The 10,763-nt window shown below is 34.0% G+C and overlaps 1 protein-coding gene across 7 annotated transcripts in view; it reads left to right on the top strand.

Moving 5' to 3' along the window:
• LOC126880622 (supervillin-like) overlaps positions 1–10,763 on the top strand; it is a 668,543-nt gene that overhangs the window by 408,094 nt on the left and 249,686 nt on the right. The window lies entirely within an intron of this gene.

Below are 10,763 nucleotides of genomic sequence, written 5' to 3' on the forward strand. Positions count from 1 at the left end.
GAAATTGTCTGTTATTATACAGGATGTCCAGAAACTCTACCGACAAACGAAGACAGGAGATGGCTCAGATAACTTTAAGACAATTTAACCCAATTCACCTAGTCCGAAAATGCTTCTTAAGGAAGCTAGAGCTCTTTGAAGATGGCGTCATGAAATTAGTTTTTCTTAAATACCTCCAGAACGCTTCTATTTAGAAAAACGAAAATTGGTATGCGTATTTACTTTTCAGAGATGAATCGATTCCATCCATTGCAAATTTCTAGTACCGGTCATAGGCGTCCGTTTTGGGTAGAGCAACGGGTATTTTATCGCATAACTTTTTTGTCCTTAACTTTTATGCATTTTTGACACCGGATTATTAAATTGTGAGGTATTCTAGTACTAAAAGCAACTCTTGCTTCAAGTCGGTAAGACACCATTTTATAGAAAAATCGATTTGAAAGTTTTTTGTTTTTGGAATTTGAAAAAAAATTGAAAGAACTTTTCAACATAAAACGAAGTATTTTACCAATATAAAGTAAGAGTATCTTTTAGTACTCATAATTTAATAATCTAGTGTCAAAAATGCTCAAAAATTCAAGACAAAAAAGTTATGCTATATAATAACTTTTGACCTACCCAAAACGGACGCCTATGATCAGTACTAGAAATTCGCAATTAATGAAATCGATTTACCTCTCGATCAAGAAAACGATTTACCTCTGGAATATAAATAAATGTACCAGTTTTCGTCTTTCTAAACAGTTTTTTTTTGAAATTTTTTTTTAATTCAAAAAGCGAAAAATTTTCTAATCGATTTTTCTGGAAAACGGTGTGTTCTTCCGATTTAAAACAAGAGTACCTTTTAGTACTAGAATACTTCACAATTTAATAATCCAATGCCAGAAATGCATAAAAGGTAAACATAAAAAGTTATGCGATAAAATAACCGTTGCCCTACCCAAAACGGACGCCTATGATCGGTACTAGAAATTTGCAATGGATGGATTAGATTTATATCTTGAAGATAAATACGCGTACCAATTTTTGTTTTTCTAAATAGAAGCGTTCTGGAGGTATTTAAGAAAAACTAATTACAAGACGCCATCTTCAAAGAGCTCTAGCTCCCTTAGGAAGCATTTTCGGACTAAGTGAATTGGGTTAAATTATCTTAAAATTATCTGAAGAATCTCTTGTCTTCGTTTGTCGGTAGAGTTTCTGGACACCCTGTATAAGAAAAAGTTTACAATTCTACATCTCCTCCATTTTACAAATTGGAAAATTTGGGGTGAAAAATGTTTTCTCGGGGGTGAAAAAATATATGTACGTTCAAAATAAGTCCGGAATTGGATAAAATGACTAATTCTAAATAACTTTTGTTCTATAGAGTTTTTTTACTAAGTCAATACCTTTCGAGTTATTTGCGAGTGAATGTGTTCATTTATAACAAAAAAAAAAAAAAATGTTTTTGGACGGTTTTTCGGAGATAACTCAAAAAGTAAGTATTTTAGCGAAAAAAATATTCTTAGTAAAAATATAGCTTATAAAAAATTGAAAAATATGGTGTATGCGTGAGGTCTGTAGACCCAGTAGAAGCAGAGTTGCAGCTAATGAAAGGTAGGTTTAAAAAAAGGTTTATTTTTGTTTTTTAAAAAAACTTTTGAACATTAAAATTAAGTGAGTTACGCTCAAAATATTGTTGGTCCCTTTTATTTTTTGGTAAAGAAATGGCGAAAATCACCCCTTAATTAGCTTCTCAAATAAAATTAATCGTTACCGCTTTATAAATTACTTTACTTATGTATTGTTTATATTATCTATAAGTTTCATTGGTTCAAAGTGCTCAGTTTTGAAAAAAATTGGGTTTAAAATCAAACATTTTTTTTTATTTTGAAAAAAATCGTAATTGTTTATGGAATTAACTTAAAAACAATTAGGAATACCAAAAATCTCAAAGAGTAATAAAATGTACGTTTTGCTTTTCTGAATATTTTTGATTTTTTGTTTTCTTATTAGACAAAAATTGGTTATGCTATGGCTGTTCAAAATTTGCCCAAACTCGTGATTAGTTACTCGTTCAAGCCATTTTAACTACAGCTTTTTCAAAACGAAGCACTTTGAACCGATGAAACTTACAGATCATATAAATAATACATAGACAAAGTAACTTGTGAAGTGGTAATGTTAAAATTTATATGTGATGTTAATTAGGGGGTGATTTTCGCGATTTTTTTACCAAAAAAAGGGACCAACAATATTTTGAGCTTAATTCACTTATTTTTAATATTACAAGTTTTTTTTAAAAAACAAAAATAAACCTTTTTTTAAACACTTTAAAAAAGTTAAAATAAATTTTCCCCTAAAAGTGCTCGGTTTTTGGGTTATTTCACATTGAAATATTCGATTTGGAATTTGACGAAGAAGAACCTACTTTTCATTAGCTGCAACTCTGCTTCTACTGGGTCTACAGACCTCATGTATACACCATTTATTTCAATTTTTATGGGTTATATTTTTGCTAAGAATATTTTTTTCGCTAAAATACTTACTTTTTGAGTTATCTCGGAAAAACCGTCCAAAAACATGTTCTAGGTATTTTGTTAAACATGAACTTATTCACTCGCAAATAACTCGAAAAGTATTGACTTTAAAACTTAGTGAAAAAACTCTATAGAAAAAAAGTTGTTTAGAATTAGTCATTTTATCCAATTCCGGTCTTATTTTGAATGTATTTTTTTTCATCTTCGAGAGGGGATGTAGAATTGTAAACTTTTACAATTTCAACTACCTATTTCCTAATTTTCATCCTTCCTTATTTTTTTTGGGGTCAGATTGTTCTTTGATCGTGGTATAAGAAATCTTTCGTTCTCCGGATCTTTGGGTTTCTTTTTGCTTTTATAGATGTCGCTGTTGCGTCTTTTACAAATTATTTTTGATAATTTTGCTAACATGACAGGGAGATGTGGTTTCGATCCAAAGTGCATCACGGGCTGTTCTGAAAAGTTCAAGAGAGCGAAATAGTGTCGAAAACAGAACCTTGCAAAATGGACACAAGTCCGGTTTTATTTTTTTTTCTGGTATATCAAGGGGTGCTTATTACGAAACTAACTTTTTCTTAAAAAATTTCGCCCCGGAACCCCCTTTTCACCCCTTTAAAGGGGGTAATTTGTGGTTTTTGCGGAACGTAGCCCTTCCTGTACCTTTTGCAAAAAATTTCTTTTATAGAAATATGAAGAGGACTGTATTTTCTACGATTTATTTCCCAACAGCATATGTCTATCACCCACCACCCACCGTTTAGTGGGGGTTGGGCCCCAAAGTTGACAATTTTTAAAAAAAGATGTTTTAAAAAAAATATTCTTCCCTAACTGTAATGGAAATTAAGAAGAAATCCTGCGGCAATTATTCACAAATAAATGATTGATTTTTTGGTATAGGTTTCACTTAAGGCCATGGGTATATAATTCGCAAATATTTTACTGCTGTCCCTACTTTTTCTGTCTTTACACGGCAAATTACTTGTAGTAAAATTCACACTGGTATGGATATGTAAACATTACTAGAATGTCATTCTACTTGAAAATGTCATCATTAACTTAAAGAGATGGCTTTTGAATGTTCTTGGATAACTGTTATTTGTATAATTGCAAATTATTAATTCAGTTAATAAATGTAATAATTTTTTCACTAACTATGTATTCAGTGATTGTAATAATTTATATGTACAACAAAAACTAATACTCAATCGAGAAAAGAGGAAAAGTGTTAAAATGATTTTTTAATAATATATTGTTACTATGGAACGCTTACAATTTTGAACATCTTTAACAACAAAATACTTGGATCACAGAATATATTATTATCCTGATGTATTCTCTGCTTGGATCTTCCACAAATAATACACAATAAATAACTTTTTATTAAGTTCACGTCTTAAATCAATTATTTGTCAAATACACTATATATCAATATTATTTAATCAACAACTCAAAATATTCCCGATGCCATGTCAAATATTTAAAATTGTCACTGATTGTCAATGTCTTACTGACAATATGCTGACAATATTCTATTCGACTGAGTGCGTTGTAAGACAAAGATAGATTTGGAAAATAAAAAGCTTACTTTGAATAAAATATTTTTCGGGACTTTCGGCCCTCACTAATAACGTAATCTTTCATTCTGCGTTTATATTTTTCAAAAATACTTTTCAGGATTCGAAAAAAATGAATCCCCATTTAAATAGCATTGCAGCCGAAAATACGTACCCATCCTCTTAAGGGTAATTGCCGTGTTTTTAATTACAGGGTGTTACATTTTAAAAAACCCCTTTTTATACCATCTGAACCCTTTATGCTAGAGTAAAAAGACTTTCAACGATTACCCATGTACTGGTGCTATTTACAAATTTGTATAATGGACCCCCATTTTTTCCCAGGAACCACCAAAAAAAAAAAGAATAATTAATAAAGAAAGTGATTTTCTTGGAATCCTTCACACACAATGCCCTTTATTAATATACTTCATATATAATTTTGTGCATGTTATTATTATCCATGCATGGACACCAAAAGCGATTTCCTAGTGCAATCCCTGTAGCCAAACAAAATTAATAAAATGGGAGGTTGAAAAAAATTTTTTTTTTGCTTTTTGATCCATATGATCATATGCTTCATCAATAGTGTTTTTCAAAACTATATATGGTTATTGCAACATCCCTGCGGAAACCACCCGTATCTTTGAAAATATACTGCAGAAACTACCCCTATCCCTTGGCGAGCATGATTTTACGATTTTCTCATTACCTATGCAATCTTTTTAAAAAAAAATTATACAAGGTTAAAGACTACTATTTACCCTAAAAATTAGGTCCTATTCATTTTTTTCGTATAAGCAACCCTTACGGCACAGTGGCGCCGTAAACCTCAGATATGCATGACACCTCGCGTCATGAAAAAGAGGCCACCTAGAATTGTATAAGAATTTTTCAATAACTTTAAGTTTATACAATTTATTCTATTGTATCTAAACTCCACAATGCAGAAACACTTTTAGTGTCTTTTAGGCACCGATAAACGGTGCTGACAGGTCAATTAAGGGTAAAAAGTTAGCAGAATTGATATCAGTTTTAAGACTTCGGATAATGCACGTGTTGTTTGTACCTTATTTTTCTTGGAATATGGCTATTCTGTTTTTCAGAAATCTTTCACTAGTGTACAGTTGTTCAAAGAGTGAACTTGTGCAATTTTTAAATTAAAACTATGGGTGAGAGATTTGCTAGATCTGTTCAAATTGTTCCTTTGATTGGTAATGGGATAAGTCAAAGAAAAGTGCCCAGACAGCTTGGAGTCAGTCGTTGTATGGTCCAAAAAACTTACCAACGATTTGTAGAGACTAGATCTCACGAACGACGACCAGAATTAGGCCCGAGAAAAATCACGACGGCCAGAGAAGACCGTTCTTTACAACGCAGTTCTTTGCAAAATCGGTTCTTTACGGCTAGAGCAATCCAAAACCGTTTTCAAAATGCTCACGGGTGGACATTAAGCACTTCTACTGTGAGAAGAAGGTTGAGGGAATTTGGTCAAATAGCTCGCAGTCCAACAACAGGACCTTTGTTAACAGCAGCACATCGACAACGCCGACTACAGTTTGCTAGAGACCACGAGCATTGGACGATAGAAGATTGGAAGAATGTTTTGTTTAGTGATGAGTCCAGGATGGTTCTTTATGGCTCAGGTGGTTGCAACAAAACCTACAGAAGACGTGGGGAACGATATGCTGCTTGTTTTCGGCGAGCACGTGTTGCTTTTGGAGGAGGTTCGGTAATGTTTTAGGCAGGCATTTCATTCGAAGGCCGTACTGATCTCGTATTTATCGATAGAGGAGCGTTGAATGCTCATCGATACATTACCGAAATTCTAGACGAGCATGTACTGTTTTTTGCTGGGTTTGTAAGCGAAAACTTTATTTTCATGCAAGACAACGCGCGGTCTCACGTAGCCAGGATGGTAACACAATACCTGGAAACCGTCGTGTGCCAAAAATAAATCGGCCGGCTCAAAGTCCAGATTTAAACCCGATTGAACATGTTTGGGACCAATTCATACGAAGAGTAAGAAACAGAATACCTGCTCCAATAAATCGTGATCAGCTTCGGTTGGCGCTCATGGAAGAATGGGAAGCTTTTTCTCAAGACAACATCCAGAATTTGATTAATTCAATGCCAAATCTAATGAGGAATGTAATTTACAATAGAGATGGTAATACAGAGTGTTAATAATCACGATTTAATTGTAATTTTTATAAAGAAAACAAAAAAAATGTACAATTTTAATTTTTTTTAATTTTCCAATACAATCATAATTTTGGAAGAAGTTTTTTTTGACATTTATTATTTAAGAAATGATTACATACTGCTTTAGAACATATTCCTGAACATTACACAGACATCTAATGACAATCAATTTCTTGTAGGATTCGTAAAAATTAAAAAATACTAAAAATTTTAGGTGGCCTCTTTTTCATGACGCGGAGTGTATGATTCGAAAGTTAACTGAAGAATACGAAAATTGAGGACTCACAATCAACATAAACCCAACGGAATGTATTAGAATAAAGGGTGATGAAAGAGACCCACTACTTTCGATTAGAGATATAAAAAATGCGAAAAATTTAAACACCTAGAGACAGTGATGGGGAAGAAAGATTTATAATAACTTCCTCTTCTTCTTCTTATACTTGTTGTAGATCTGTCGATGACGTTGAAGTATTTCCTGAGAGGTAGACTGCCAGCTATCTCTCCATCTTTTTGGTGGTCTGCCCGGTGGACGCTTGCCTGCTGGTTTTCCTTCTAGAGCAATTCTCCCCATCTGACTACATCTTGCACGCCACATTGTTCCCTGATGATGTTGTTTCGTATTCTATCTCTTCTTATCTTCCCTGCTATTGCCCTTAGTGTCTTCATTTCGGCTGTTCGTAGCATGCTTTTGGTTTTATTGGTGTCTTCTCTTGATTCAATGCCATAGGTCATAACAGGTCTGATGCAAGTTTTATAAATTCTAACTTTGCTGTCCATTCTCATATATGGGTTATTCCAGACCACGTCTCTCAAACATCCGGACAAGACAGCGGCCTTATTAATTTGTCCTCTTAGGTCCCTGGCTGGGTCATGATAACTTGATAACTCTACAGCTAGATATTTGAACTGGTTTAGCTGTTCTATGGGTTTTCCCTCTACCACGAGCTTGCATCTAGTGGGGCTTTCGCAATGGTAATGCATTTTGTTTTCTGCGTGGATATGTTCATGTTGAGTCGTCGACAGGGCCACGCCGTCCATAATGACAAAGAGGGGCGGTGCCCCCGGCGCCATACTAGAAAGACGCCGGTAGGTGCCGAAAAAATATTTTTACAGAAATTACCAGAAATATTAGTAATATTTTATTATCTTGTAAAATTGAAAGCTTACCAATCGTAGCAGTTAGTACCTGTGGTATTAGGTTGATCCCATAAGTGTACGAACCCTTATTTCTCTCATTAAACTGAACTATAAATTTATTCTCTGACAGTGTAATCGTTGTTTTTTTTTAAATATTTATAGTAGTATTCATAATAACTTATCGGTATATTATTTTCCTAACACATATAGTCCATTCACTCACAGTAAAATATTGCAAAACCTCCGAATTTTAAAGAACCCCTTGGATTGACATGAAATTTAGCATACACATAGCTAACATGTCAAAGAAAAAAACTGATGTTGTACCGATGTGGGCTCCTGGCCAATGGGTGAGTTTCACCCTTGCTCGGGGGTGAAAAATATACGTTCAAAATAAATCAGGAATTTGATAAACTGACTAATTCTAAGCCACTTTTGTTCTATAGCGTTTTTTCGTAAGGCAATACTTTTCGAGGTATTAGCGAGTAAATATATTCATTTTTCACCAAAAAAAATACATTGTTAGACGGTTATTCGCAAATAACTCAAAAAGTAAGTATTTTATCGAAAAAAACATTATTATCAAACATACAGCTTATGAAAAAGTGAAAAAAAACGAGGTCCGAGGTATGTAGACTCAGCAGAAGTAGAGTTGTCGCTAATGAAAAATAGGTTCATATTCGTCAAATTCCAAATCGAATATTTCAACGTGAAATAACCAAAAAACGAAGCATTTTTCGGGAAAAACTCATTGTGTAAAAAAACTTAATTTTTGTTTTTTTTAGTTTCTAGCATATTTTTTGCAAAAAAGCAAAAGTTTTTGTTAAAAAAAACGTGAAAAATTAGTCGTTACCGCTTCACAAATTAAAACAATACATAATAAGGGATGATTTTAACAATTTTTCCCCAAAAAAAGAAAGCAACTTTATTTTAAACGTAGTAACTTGCCCACTTTTGATGCTAGAAACTTTTTAAAAACAAAAATAAAGCTGTTTTTAAACACTTTAAAAAAGTTGAGATGAATTTTTCATGAAAAGTGCTTCATTTTTTGGTTATTTCACATTGAAATATTTGATTTGGAATTTGACGAATAAGAACCTATTTTTCATTATCTTACAACACAGCTTTTACTGAGTCTACGGACCTTATGCATACCTACACAATTTTTTCCAATTTTTTGAAGGTATATTTTTGCTAAGAATAGTTTTTTTTATAAAATACTTACTTTCTGGGTTTTTTTGCGAATAACCGTCTAAAAACGTTATTTTTTTTTTGTTGAAAAATGAACATGTTCACTAGTAAATAATTTGAAAAGTATTAACTTAGTGAAAAAAGCTTCATAGAACAAAAGCTGCTTAGAATTAATCAGTTTATCAACTTTCGGACCTTTCTTGAATATGTATATTTTTGCACCCCCCAGAACGGGTGGAACTCACCCTAGGAAAAAAGCACACATCGGCACAATAGTATGTGCCAAATTTCATGTCAATCCTTTCCTCAATTTCATTAAAGCGGTCCTTTAAAGTTCAGAGCAAAAACCGTGAGTAAATGGATTATAAATAAAAAATAGTTTGTATATATTCGCTCCGTGTATGACTGACGCGACATCTAGCGCTTTTACCTGACATTTTTGGATCTCACAATTTAAAGTTAAGCATAAATAGGAACACTTATTTACCATTTTTGATAAAATTTGTTATACAAACGATGACAATTACATTACAAAGATACCTCCAATATTGTAATATATCGCCACTACTCACGCTGGCATCGTTTCAAGGTACCCCCAACCCCCACCATGGTCACGCACGGAGCGAATACCGCATACCCATTCACTAAGTTGCAAAAAACTACTTACAAAGGGAGGAGTAAAGGGGCGCCTAAAATTACTTGCCCCGGGGCGCTTGACAGCCTTGGCGCGGCCCTGGTCGTCGACATGCTTGATAGAATCGATAAAGTTGTCTTTGTAGGTCATCCTCGTTCTCTGCAATCAGGGCTGCATCATCCGCATAGCACACTATACTGATTCTACTGTGGCCGAGTCTGTATCCTAGTTGTAGCGATTCCACATCTTCTATTATTTCATCCAATAGCATATTGAATAGAAATGGACTGAGGCTGTCTCCCTGCCTGATTCCTCCTGGTGTTAGTATGTTGGCCGTAGTGGTGTAGTTTGTTTTAATTTTTGTCTTATTGTTATAATAATAGTGTTATAATAATGTAGATACAATATAATCCAACCAGCTTTTATAGTACGGACATGTAATGCGAATGAAAGAGGAACGATGGTCAAAAGAAGCCTTAAACTATGGTCCATAGAATAGAAGAAGGAGAGGAAGATCAATATTAGAATGGAGAGAAGGAATTAGGAATGGGCTGATCGAAAAACATGGAGATTGAAATGCGTGGTATGGCAGAGGTTGTAGGGCTTCATAGATATACACATGTAAAACCGTAAAGGATATGGCCTTCAGACTTTTTAAATGGAAATCTCATGTCCTTACTATAAAGAATATAACCAAAAATACATAAGAATGGACATTCCCCTTTTTATTACAAGCTACAAATACATATATTGTATGTAAACCAGATCCGACACAGATCTTCAAAACTATATGGTGGCGAAAAAGGAAGCGAAAGTAGCAGTAGCAAAAGCCAAAGCAGAAGCGTATTCAAACCTATACGATCAACTTGATACCAGGGAAGGCGAAACGAAGATATATAAAATAGCCAAACAGAGAGCAAAGAAAGCAAAAGATTTTAATCAGATTAGATGTATCCGAGATGAAATTAATAAAATACTAGTTCACGAAAGGGATGTCAAAAAGAGATGGAGAAAGTACTTTGACAGCTTATTAAATGAAGAATTTGACAGACAGCCTGTAGAGTCAACGGAGACAGTAGCAGCAATGGTCACCAAAATAACCAACGAGGAAGTGGCTCAAGCGCTTCAAAAAATAAAGAAAGGAAAAGCGGTAGGACCAGATGATATTCCTGGGGAAGTATGGAGAGCATTGGGAGAGACAGGAACAAGGTGGCTATCAGGTCTATTTAATAGAATTATGGAAGTCGGACAAATGCCAGACGAATGGAGAAGCAGTATACTGGTACCTGTTTACAAAAACAAGGGAGATATACAACAATGTACAAACTACAGGGCTATAAAACTGCTTAGCCACACCATGAAAATATGGGAAAGAGTAATTGACAGACGGATACGTGAAGAGACCGAAATATCCGAGAATCAATTTGGCTTTATGCAGGGTAGATCAACAACAGATGCAGTTTTCATTATAAGACAGTTGATGGAAAAATACAGGAGTAAAGAAACAAACGCTCATATGGT

This window comes from Diabrotica virgifera, chromosome 2 (assembly GCF_917563875.1).
Source record: "Diabrotica virgifera virgifera chromosome 2, PGI_DIABVI_V3a".
NCBI lineage: Eukaryota > Metazoa > Arthropoda > Insecta > Coleoptera > Chrysomelidae > Diabrotica > Diabrotica virgifera.